Below are 12,651 nucleotides of genomic sequence, written 5' to 3'. Positions count from 1 at the left end.
ACTTCCACAGTTTTTACAAGGCATAGAGATACATCACTTCGATATTTTCTTCCTTAGCTAAAGCAAATGCTCTCCAGTTTGTTATTTTTCAGTTATGTCAGCACCCTGCCCTTATGGGAGCGAATTCTGCTCTCAGTTTTTCAAACTTAGGTCTTCCTATGCATTACAGAATTACACTCAAGATGGTGTGATGGGACAGGAGGCTGTAAAGCCTTCATCAGTGGTTATGATATGTTTATCATGAGATTAACACACACAGGAATTTATTGAGTAAGCACAATGACATACTATTTATTTACAAGCTTCTCTTTTGCTAGATTTGTATGCCACTGTGTATGGTATTCCCCTGCGTATATATGTGTTTGAATGTGTTTGTGTGAGAGAGACAGAGGAAGAGAGATCAAGGGATCTTGACAACATTTTTATAAATTCAGGAAACAGTTGCGCTCACTTAAGCCAATGAATACAGAAACTGAATGACCTGACATGAGTTATGAAAGTTAGCAATAAAAACCCCCTAACATATAGACAAACTTTTCACAGCTAGGCCTTTTGAGATAATTCCCAATAGCAGCATATACCATATGGTAATGGCATTTATTGTGGATTTGACACTCATGATTAGTGAATTCATCTCAACTTCGAAAGCAGATAGCCTTTGGCAAAATCCTGATGGATGCATTTGGCAGGTAAGGAGGGGAAAAGAGAAAAATTACTGAGGTCAACACAGGGAAGAAAAAAAAAATCACTGAAATCTTAGTTTAAAATAGTGGCAGAGACCTGCTGGGAGTGGTTGGGAAAATGCCTGAGCTCGTTTAAAAAGACAATGAGCAGATGATTGATATTGAAGCCCTGACCCAAACTTTTATTAGCAACTTTATAAACCTTTCAGTTTGGCTTGAGAGATACAGTTTCCTATCCAAACTTATCCACCTATATCCCTGTAGGGGGGAAAAAAAGCAACAACAGATACAAAATGGCACATAAATCTTAATTTGGAGAGCTGTGATGGAACTGAAAAGCCAAAGGAAAGAGAATTATCAGACTTTATTGTGCCTCCTCTTGCCTTTTTTTTTTTTTTTTGGAGGGAGGGAGGTGTTTTTCCACAGGGAACAAAAAAAAAGTTACTGCTTTGTTTTCAAACTTTTGCATTGTAAATGGTGCAGGTAGTGCTTGTCATAATTAAATCACGATTTTGTTGTTGACAACAGCATGGCAGGTGTCCTGACTATTTAATATAGTTGTCAGAATTAAGCTTACCTTTGCCTCCCCCCCCAAAGTATTCCAGCCAAAATAACTCCAAAGTTTCTGAGAATAAGATGTAGGAGAAATGAACTGTCTTGCCAATTCTCATAAAATTGTTAGTCATGTCATTGACAAGTCCTGACATCTCCATTCTTTGGAATTAAGGCTTGAAATACTATGAGGAGGATAACGTGGGGCCCTTTTCCTTCTTTATGGGAAAATGACCAAAACTGGCCACATCAGGAAGCTCTGAAAACCTCGTCACAGATGTGTGTTCATCTGGCTGCTAAAGATGTTGTCTTTCAAGGGAGAGTTTCATCCCCTTCCAAGTGTAATGTGTTTATGGGATGGTATAGCTCCATCTTCCCAGAACAGCTGAGCATTTCCTCGGCAGGAGAGCTGGAACTGAGCAGGACTTTCCCCTGCAGTTACTTCTTCTCACAGCTGCAGCCCAGCACACCTCAGCTGAGGGCTAGGAAACTGCTTCTTCCCATGCCCTGACAGTAAGGAGAAGAAAGGGAATGCCAAGTGATGAATGCTGAGGATGAAGAAATGTAGGGGACAAGAAGAGAGAAAGAAGAAGAGGGAACGTTATTAAAGGAACACAGAGAAGGAGGAAATTGAGAGAGAAAGAAAGAAGTCAGTGGTGGATAGAGGAAGGGGGAGAAGGAGCAGGGTGGGGTAGCTGAAAGAAGTGTCTATAACTGCAAGAGTGCTTCAATAAACCGTAGTACATCACAAATCCTCTGCGTTCAGACAGCAATTAAAATTTTAGAGCTTGTCTGCGTGGCACTTACTTACAGGTTTTCATCTCCTGTTAGATAGCTTAAGAGGTGCAAATCTGTGCTGGAAATGTTAAGATACAGATATTCCAGGGAATAATGCGAGTATCAACATGATGTCATACGATGGATCTCCTTTATTTGCCCCAGTTCTAAAAATGCATTCTAAAAAATCATGCACACATAAAACTACAAACGCACACAAGTCAATTAAAATATCTTGTAATACAGAGGCAGTCATGTATACTCTACCTGTGTAAATATAATACACTATGATCTTTAATTACATACCTCATCATATATTCCCACATTTTCTTCAATTCATTAATTGAATAATTCTTCAATATTTCTTTTTATCTTCTTCACTTAGACTTTAGCTTTTAGATATTGGTGCATGTCATTCATATCCCACAAATTATCATTGCTCTCATGATGCTTCTAGGGTGCTCTCACTACATAGACCTTAATTAATCTGTCATCTCTCTTAGATACTTTTACAAGATTATGAAGTGTTTTTATTATTATGTTATAGCTTTAATATTAGGAGAAGGTAAACAAACTGTCTTCTAATAGAAGATTACTATCTTTAGAAAACTAGGGCCTGATTTTTGAGTAATATTCCGTATTTTAATAGTCATTGTATAACACTACATTCAGTCTCAGAGCAACAGTGTGTATTTATCATTCATTCTCATACGGCTGAAGATGCCCTATGGCCGTCATTCAAACTGCAGAACTCTGCAAGCACAAAAGTGACATTCAGCTTCCCTAATCATACTGTTTGCTACCTCATTTAACATCCTCATTCCTATCTCTACAGCAAATGCAGAAAGTTTTCATATACCAGTCTCATTCAATACTGTCATTTACAGGATGGCATCAGTTCTGTTACTGAAGAAGGGAAGGGCTTGTGTCGTAATTCATACATACGAACGTGTTTAATTCATATGGTGTAGACAGTCTTATTTCTGTCTATCTTTTAGGTAGTAGTCTTTGCCAAATTATTGGCAGGTACTTTTATACAGATTTTTTGTGTGTGTTTCTGGGTTTTACTTTATAGGGGGAGAGACAGAGAATAACCAGACCAGAAGGTTGATTGCCTTCTAGGAAAAAAAAAATTAAAAAAATTCAACCTCTTTCAATTTGTGGCCCTCCTAAAATTTTCCAGTAGAAATGCAGACTCCTAACTGCAAAATTAAGCCTATTGATTTGCTTTATTTTGTTGCTTTTCATGGACATGTTAGTAGTCTGTGCACTCAAGGAATCAGAATCATAGAATCATTTAGGTTGGAAAAGACCCCTAAGATCATTGAGTCCAACCATAAACCTAACACTGCCAAGTCCACCACTAAACCATGTCCCTAAGTGCCACATCTACACAGCTTTTAAAAATCTCCAGGGACGGTGACCCAGCCACTCCCCTGGGCAGCCTGTTCTTATGCTTGACAACCCTTTCAGTGAAGAAATTTTTCCTAATACCCAGTCTAAACCTCCCCTGGCACAACTTGAGGCCATTTCCTCTTGTCCTATCACTTGTTACCTGGAAAAAGAGACCAACACCCACCTCGCTACAACCTCCTTTCAGGTAGCTGTGGAGAGCGATAAGGTCTCCCCTGAGCCTCCTTTTCTCCAGGCTAAACAACCCCAGTTCCCTCAGCCGCTCCTCATAAGACTACATTTATAACTCATAAGAATACATCTATATTACAGAAGTGTGCACCCTGCTTTCTTGGCTACAGGGTGTGCCCCAGCCCGGATTTGGACATCATTGTCACCAGTGACATATCCACATTGACATCTACAAACGTATATCATTGCCATGTGGGAATGTGACCATGTCCCAAAAGCAAGCCACGCTTGCTGTGACCAGTGCTGATTTGGTCAGAGGACCAGGATCCTCCGTTGTGACACAGCACATAGGAAAAGGCAAAACTGAAGGAAACCTTTGGCTTTTAAAACAGGATTTACCTAACACTGTTAAAAACAACCATGGCAGTAATTTAAATCTAATAAACAAGAACATTATTCTCAGCTGATTTTTTTCTTCTTCACATTGAATGAATTAAGATGCATTCTCACTCCCACCAAAGTCATGGCAAGAGTTTTGCCACTGAAGTAAATTGAAGCAGGATTGAATTTCCACTCCTTGCTTTTTTCATCTTAAATAAGTGAACTAAAGATATGTAATTCTGTCTCCTCTGTTGAAGGATGACAATGCTAAATCATCAGTTCCACATGGAAATTAGCGACATCTAAGAATTGTTTAGCTTCCTGCAGTGTTTTACATACATAATTTTCTTCCCCCTAAGAGTGATCCATTCTTACAACATGGTGAAAAAGAAAGCAGAGGATAACATTTTGGTGCCAGCAATTCCTTTGAAAACTTGACGGGATTAGTACATTTCCTTAATGTTCTAAAAATGATCCTTTGAACATGCTACTTTACAATATCAAGCATCCTGCTTTCTAAATAATTTTTGCTTTATATATGTTTGATTTTATAACTGACAAGATGCTTAACCGTTGCATCAGAGCAGTTAGTTTGTTCCATTTCAGTAAAGCTGGCTTATTTCCATGTCATGCATTGTTTAATTATGCATATAAAATACAGTTACAATTGTATAGCTCCATGAGCCTCATTTAAACTGTCTGTGACATTGCAGTAATCCCAGTACCACGATGGGGGTGTTGCACAGCTATGAATGGTTGGAACGTGGAAAATGGTGATGTACAAAAAAGCCTAGAAATGAGCTTGCATTTCTGCAGCTGTGCTTGCTCTACAGGAAGAGGAAGAAAAATCAGTAAAAACATGCTTTTGTGGCAATATCAGCAGCTGTAATTCTGAATGCTGGTGAAGATCAAGGAAAATGTGCTGAGTGAGGAAGTGCTGCTTTTCTTGAATCCCTTGTTTGTTGCTTAACTCATTTTTGATAATTTGTGACTTCTCTGAAAAATCTGTCTCAGATTCCTTTGTAGAGTAACATAAAATGTTTATGTGAGAGTTAAGATCCTAGTTTCAGATGCTTTTCTAGTTATGAAATAGATTTTGCCTGTTTTGTGTCAAAAATGCTTTCTGTAGGCAGTGAACATTGAGACTTAAAATGTACCATAGGTTGAAGATGGATGGGCATTGCTGTCCATGTGAGGAAAGACTCTTGTATATGCTGTAGACTAAGTATAAACTTGAAGGGGTTTATTATGTTTTAGTAACGGGAAAAACAGCAAGTTTCTTACAGACATTTTTTTCCTTTTTTAAACTAGTGAACTTGGAGGTCAGATCCAACTATATGTTGCATTTTCTGTCATATAATTATCATATATATAATGTCCTGGAGAGCAGCCTCCAGTCAGTGACATCAACAGTTTATATAGCAGTTGAACTAAGAATAACCTTAGAGAACTGACCCGTATCAACCTCTTAACAGTGTAAACAGCCTGTAGCTCACAACAGTTTTCTTTTTTTCGTGATCACAAAAGGGCCTCAATTGGATAAAAAAAGAATTATGTTCACAAAATACCAAACTATTCTGTTCAATGTTCACTTAATTAAATCTCAGAAGATGAGAGAAAAACCCAAAAGAGTAAGACTTTGGGAAGAATGAGCAGTCCCTTCAAAAAAGGAGGATAAGACAACACCGAAAACTGCTTCCCTAGAAGAAGAATGTGGGGAAGATACATGATCAATGGCACCAGCTTTGAAGAGGGTACTTTCAGAAATATTTGTCTAATTGTACTTTTACTAAAGACATTTGTAAAGCAAACCCAGTCCTGAGTAGTTTCAGAGATCCCAACCTTGTTCTCTTTCTATGCACTAATTTGAGGGCATGATCCTCTTGACGTCAGTGTGTGTCTAGCGGTGGACATCTGTGGTTGCAGCGCGGGTCCTCGAGTCACATCCTATTTCCCTTTCCTCCCTCCCCATTTCTGTTGTTCCATTTATAGATGAGTTCCTCAAAGAAGGGCCGAGGGGTGCAGGGGAGGTCTGTTCTGTAGTCAAAGTCCTTTGGAGATAAATACACAAAGAGATAGCAGAAAGAGACAGAGACAAAATTTCCTTTATCACTCCAGAGCACTATCAGAGAAGTCAGAGGGATTGGCTAGCTGTGGTTAAGAGAGGCATTTAGACAAGGGTGGGAGTGGCAAAGGTACCTTTTCTCCACTAATTCAAGAAAACAGGTATTCTCGTTTGTGATCCAAATCCTGTCTGTCCCAGAGAAGTATGCTGTGTTGTACCACAGAGTCTGATGGCTAAGAGACACTGAAATTTTATGTTCAACTTATCTGTCAACTTTGGGAAGACTATACAAATCCCTCTGCATCATCCATGCACCCTGAATTTCTTTCAAAAATACTTCTCACAAAATATATAACACAATGGCAGTCTATATGACACCCACTGGTGCCCCAAAAAGGATAAATAAATGTAAATATTAATAATAAAAAATATCAACCCCCCCCCCTCCGATATTAAATAATACCTTATGCATATATACTAATGATTGACAGGAGGTAATATGATGGTGCACATGGTTACCTTATGCAGACACACATCTCTGATATCCTTTGCCCTGCAATTTTGAGTTAGTACGGTCCTATCGCAACGTTGCCTAAGTCTACAAGGCAGATGTTGGGTCCACCTGCACATCTGCACGTGGGACTCTGAATCTGACAGAGGTTGCTAGGCACAACTCCAACACAAACAACTAACATATAAGGGAATTAAGCAGCTATTCAATGACCTCTACTTTTAATGGCTTCATAAGAACTTAACTGCTGTCAATATCAGAAAGTAGAACTGATAATTATATTTCACTTTGCCATAGGGGAAGGTTATGCTAGTCCAAGCTATTATAATGTGAATTGGTTTTATTTTCATTGGTGGAAGAGGTCCTTTGCTATTGCTAGTGCAAAACTATTTTGAAAACCTACCTTCACATCAGCCAGTTGAGTTACCTTGCTACACTTGCTTGCTTTTTAATCAAATAAAATACATCTGGAAAACTGGAAGAAGAATATAAGGGGAAAAATCTTTGAAGTTTCCTGAAAACAGTTATTCTCTGCATTTAAACCACATTTTCTCAGAGAATGTCCATCCTGTGCAGCTACCGCAGATAATGACGAAGTGACTTAACCAGTGCTTCCCTATAGCAATTGCATCTCTGTACTGCACTTCTGTAGCAATTTAGAGCAGGGTTATTAATTTTGCCTTGTAAGTTCAACCAGCAGTCATGATGGTAGAAACAGCTAAAATATTGTTGCCCCCACTGTCATTATAAAAGTTCTTGTTCCTCATTCAGAGCATGGGAAAGAAAGATTATCTGGCCCATGTCAGAGAGGGAACCCTTCTGCGGGGACAGGAACAAGCAGTTACATGTGGGGAGAGCAAGCAGGAACCTCCCAGAGCAGGTTTGCTGCCAACAGCGGAAATATCTGTTCCACTGACAGGTAAATCTGTTCACAGAGGTCCCTGCCCTTCACCTCCTTTCCTGTGCAGGCACTCCTCCCACCGCAGCCCCTTCAGCCCTGCCAAACGCTGCCTTTGCTCCCTGGGTAGCAGGTCACGCTGGTGAGCTGGTAATTGTTTCCCAGACCTTGTTTCACCTCCTTTACTGCTCTGCCTCCTCGTCCATCTGGACCTGTCTTGGTTGAGTCAAGAAACCAGACGAGCTTTTCAAATCCAGTTGTGAGGAAATTTTCTTGCCCTCAGGGGGACTGTGGGAAGGGTGTTGAAGGACCATCAGCACTTAAGAGACCTTACAAGCTCTCTCCGACAGTGGTTTCATGGCAGCTGAGCCAACATAACAGTGTGCTGCTTCTGGCAGGAGGACATCTCCCTCCCTGCTCCCTTCTCCCCAAACACACATATCCACTTCTTTCCTCCCTCATCTGCTCCCAGATGCATGGACCTGCCCTTTCTCTTGCACCAGCTCCAGCTCTCATCAGCCCCTATGGCAAGAACATATGCTATTAGTAGTTACGACTTTATCTCTGTATCTTATTTAGCTTTACAGCCTGACCATACAGCTTGTGTGGGCTCTGGTCCAATGCTTGGAGTTGAAGAGAAGAATGGCCCCCATGGCTTCTTGCTATACACTCAGGGCTAGATCCTCAGCTGATAAAATTATTGCAGGTCCTAGTGGTTAAACTGAGAGTCTGGCTCCGAGTCTTGATGCAAGTGCAAGTGGGGTGTGTGTCTGTGTGTCTGTGGAGCATGCAGAGGGTGAGGAAGAGGGGGACGTACAGCTATTGAATGCTTTCATAAAAATCTGAGTTGCTCACAGACACTGGTTATAACTCATGCGTAGTACACAATTACACTAGTATGGAAATTGCAAATAGCAATCATAGGCAACAAATCTGGATTTTTCTGTCTGTAAGCTGTTCTTTTACGTCTTGAAAACAGAGGCACTAATGAAGTAACTGAGCAAGAAAATATGTTTGGCATTAACTGTCCTTTGCACGGTCAACTTACCTTCTTCACGAGTAGCTCATGCTGCTTTGTATCTCTCCTAAGCCTGTTAGTATTGATATTAATGTGTTTTCCAGGCCCATGCCATCTGATGCTTTTATTACAACAGAGTTGTTCATGCCACTGCAGTTCAAGGTCTCTCATATTTTAGCATGAAAGTCTAAAACAAAGTCTACTTTGTTATGAACATTACACTTATTACGAAGCTGGCAAATACTTTTGAACCTAGAGAGAAAAATGTTAACATGGACATACTATTAAGATATCTGACCATTTTAAAAACAATCTCTTTCATATATAACAGCTGTAGGCTCAATGGAGCAAGTCCTGCGTCAGATGCACAGTCTGAGAAAGCAGGTCTGAGTAAAGTGAGTCAGACTCCCAAAGAGATCTGTCAGCAGCTATCGGTAGTGTCAGACCAGCTACTGAGCCAAATCCAGATTTCTGTAGCCAATTATACCTCGGATTTACTTGAGAAAACTCCTTGCAGGTTTAAATCGTGGGCACTGAAATCCACAACAAAATTCTCATTTGCTCCAAGTGTGAAACAAAGTCCACTTATCTTACTTCCTAAGGCTGAAATTTCATCAACAGAGCAAAAACTGAGTAAGGATTTAAAAATGTGTCATGTTCTGTACAGCTGCTACCAGATAGTATGGGCGGAAGAAATAACACAACCTGCTGTTGTTTTACCAGCCCACAGATATATGGGCTATAAGATGTAGCAAAGAGCTCCTCTGTCTGTCCTCAGGGTGCTGTGTGCTTCTCCAAAGAATATCATGTGCTCAGAAGTTTCTCTGAAGATGCAGATAGCAGAAAATTGCAGGTACAGGTGCTTGAAAATAGCCATTTTTGCATCACTGAAGAAAGTAAAGTCTAAAATGAAGGGTTGGTACTATTTTGAAGGCAAGTGCAATATAATGACAGTAATTTGTTTTGAAAGGAGGGATAGCACTGCATATAATTTTATGAACCATACTTTGACAAAGGAAGAGCTATGTGCCTTAAAGTGCTAAATATGATCACCATGTTACATTTTTAACACCTGGATGTACTTGCAAAGTGCAATACACGTCTCCATCCAAGCAGGAAAGAATGAGTCTGCTGCTGCAGAGTGGAGTGTGTTCATTCATGCAAGTTAATGCAAGTTCTAGATCCCTGAGATGGTTTTAATGCTAGACGTCTACTATACACAACCTATTGTCAGTACATCTTGTTTGTGTTGCCTCAGAGTGTGGACTAATCTCCACGCTTCATTCCCCGTGACTATGTCCTTCATAAGATTCATGCCTTTCTGATTGCAGGTCATATGATTACATACATAAAGGTAGCTGGAAGGTTTATGAGATGAGATGGTGGACTAGTTGAAGCAGTAAAACTGATTCACAATCAATCAGTCTTACTCAGCTTTTTCAAATCAGCCAGTCAAAGAGGATTTTGCCATTATTTCCACCTGAAGGCTAGCATAGCTCTCTTGCTTTCCATGTATTTGACTGGCTGATAGATTGGGAGAGACAAGAGGCTGGGAAATGGTTAGCCAGGGTGTGAATGAAATTACTTTATTTTGAGTTGCTCCAAGGCATCTGAAAAATGAAATTCTAACTAGAGAGAGCAGGAGTAGCAGAATTCATTTAAAGCTGCCTTTTCCCAGGGTCAGTGAAGTCATAGGCCATTTGCCACTATGGATCTAGTAATGTGGGTTTTCAGAATAGCTTTAGGAATAGGTGAGTTTATAAGCCATCTCCCTCAGAATAGGGCTGAGGTTTTATCTCAGATGCTTGACACTCAGGTCGCCAGAAGATAATTATAAAAGACGGGGCTAGAGCGTGGTCTCTAGTTGACAGTTCCTCATCTGAGGAACTATATGAGGTTGAGAAGAAAACTGGCCTCTGACTTCAATAATGGCCTAAAATTTTACTCTGCCAGATATAAGGAAGAAGTCTTATGTTCTTAGAGAGCAATATCCTCTCACCATTGGAGTACTTTGAAGGGAATTTGAAATAAGACTGAAGTGGAAGAAAGCAGATTTCGGTCAAATGACTCAGATTATTTACCTATTACACAGGCTGAGAATCTGTGAGAGGTGAAGGGAAAAAAGGTAAGTTTGGTCCTGACAATTGAAAAGGAGGAAATAGAGGTGATGAGTCCATTGTTTGCATGTTCTGCCTTTCATTTAAAGAGGAGATTTGGTACTATTTAAGTCTATCAATGTGCCAGGCATTCTTAATGGACGGGTATGTGTGATGAGATGACAATAATTACCTGCACATTACCAAAGCTCATATACTTGCTAATCATTTATACTGAATTACATTTGTAATGCCTATTCTCTAAATATCCACAGTATCACTTTAAAAAAAAAAAAAGGTGATTTAAGTTTTTCTTGGAAACAACAGTGAGTTTGCTTACTTTGGCAGTTTTGCAAGAAAGATAAACTACTTAGGAAAAGGGAACCTGTGCAAATCCATAGTCTTAGGTCTTCTTCAGGAAAAAAAAATGTTTCACTCAGATATGTTTTCAGTTGTGCTATCTAAAGTCAATTATTTGGTTTGGCTCTGTAAAGTTTGTCAGTTGGGCCTTTGCATTTTTTCACCAATAACATGAAGTCACAAAGCAGCTTTTAATCATCTCTGCAATAATAACACTTTACAAGTTATTTGTGCAGCTGGCTCACTAGTCAAATTTATTTGCAGTTAAAATGCAACTAAAATACACTTCCATAAACATAAGCGAGAATTGTTTAGTTCATGGTTTAACTGGGTGTGTTTTTGGTAATAAGCACCTACCTATTTTGTTTTACAGTATTACTATTTTTGCAGATTTAAAAAAACACTGAGTCAGACAAAGACAGGACTGTGGATCGATTATAACCCCTGACTCTGAAATAGATGAACTAAATAATCTGCAGTAGTCTCAATTCTGATCTTGCAGAAGCACCTCTCTTCAAGTGAGCTTTATTGATATGAAAGAGAATCGGGTCCCACAGCATGAGTTACTTCCCCCCCCCTTATGCATGGAGTAGCTGTTGCAAAGGTTATCTGAAGATAAGATGATCTGTCCCTTCCTGATGAAAGGTGTAAAAAATGTCTTCACAGTACTGCACAGAGAGAGCTATTGCTTCGTTACCATTGTCTGTAATGATGGTTTGAGAAGCATAGCGTATAATGGAGGTACTTTAATTACTCATGATTTTTCTGGGTTGTAAAATGCTGACAGATTTGACATCTACCAATAAGTATTTGCAAATAGAGATGTGGGAAATGTTAAGTTTGCTGATTGCTGAGCAGGCCCACAGAAGTGCCTGAAGCTCCAAGTGAAAATGCCCTGAAATGCCTTAAATCCTGCAGCTGACTATTCCTGAATTTTGGAGCAATCTTTGAAAAAGTACTCTTTCCAATGTCACCTTCCTAGACTGTAATACTCTCCTGGAGAAAAATTCAATCCTAAAAGAGGAACAGACGTGCCTAACACCAAAATATGTGGTAGAGTACAAGGTGGTTTGGGGGACTACTCAGAAAGAGAACCAAGATTTTGACACAATATTTTGCCAATGAGAAATCATGTTTTCTCTGTTCCCAGTAATCCATATCCTTTTGGAAAGGCTCTGCTGTGCCATGAATATGACATTTTTCTCTAGGCCAAATAAAATTCATTGTATAGAAATGAGAGCCACATGGTATGCACAACAAATCATTGTTTAGCTGCATCTCACCATGGACAAAATGTAACTTGCTTCTTGCAATATGTAGTAGAGATTGGTAGTAGACTGGAACTATTCTCTTTGCCTTCATACAAATACATCTGGGGTCAATTGGATCTTTTAAACTCAGAATACTTTAGGAATTAAGTAAATTGCTGTAAGCGTGCTATATTGACATTTCTTTATCTCAAAAATTTACTTGAAGGCTCACACAATACCCATATAAATTGTCACGAGTATTTTCCAGCACATGAAAGGACTTGCTCCTATCTAAAGGAAAACGACGTGACATTTGTTTTTTACTGTATATGAAAATTACAGAATTATACATACATAACCTTTAAATTCAGAGTCCTTCAAAGGTGTCATTAGATGTAGCTGTTTTGAAACAGGTTGAGGAGTTCCCTTTCTGCCAATTTAGGCATGGCCTATCATTACAAAAATGTCTATGACTG

The 12,651-nt window shown here is 39.4% G+C and overlaps 1 protein-coding gene across 2 annotated transcripts in view; it reads left to right on the top strand.

The window, feature by feature from the left end:
• The window catches only part of SEMA3D (semaphorin 3D), a 144,654-nt gene that overhangs the window by 45,642 nt on the left and 86,361 nt on the right, over positions 1–12,651 (top strand). The window lies entirely within an intron of this gene.

This window comes from Gymnogyps californianus, chromosome 1, assembly GCF_018139145.2.
Source record: "Gymnogyps californianus isolate 813 chromosome 1, ASM1813914v2, whole genome shotgun sequence".
Lineage (NCBI taxonomy): Eukaryota > Metazoa > Chordata > Aves > Accipitriformes > Cathartidae > Gymnogyps > Gymnogyps californianus.
The sequence above is the reverse complement of the archived record's forward strand: the minus strand, read 5'-3'. Positions and strand labels throughout refer to the sequence as shown.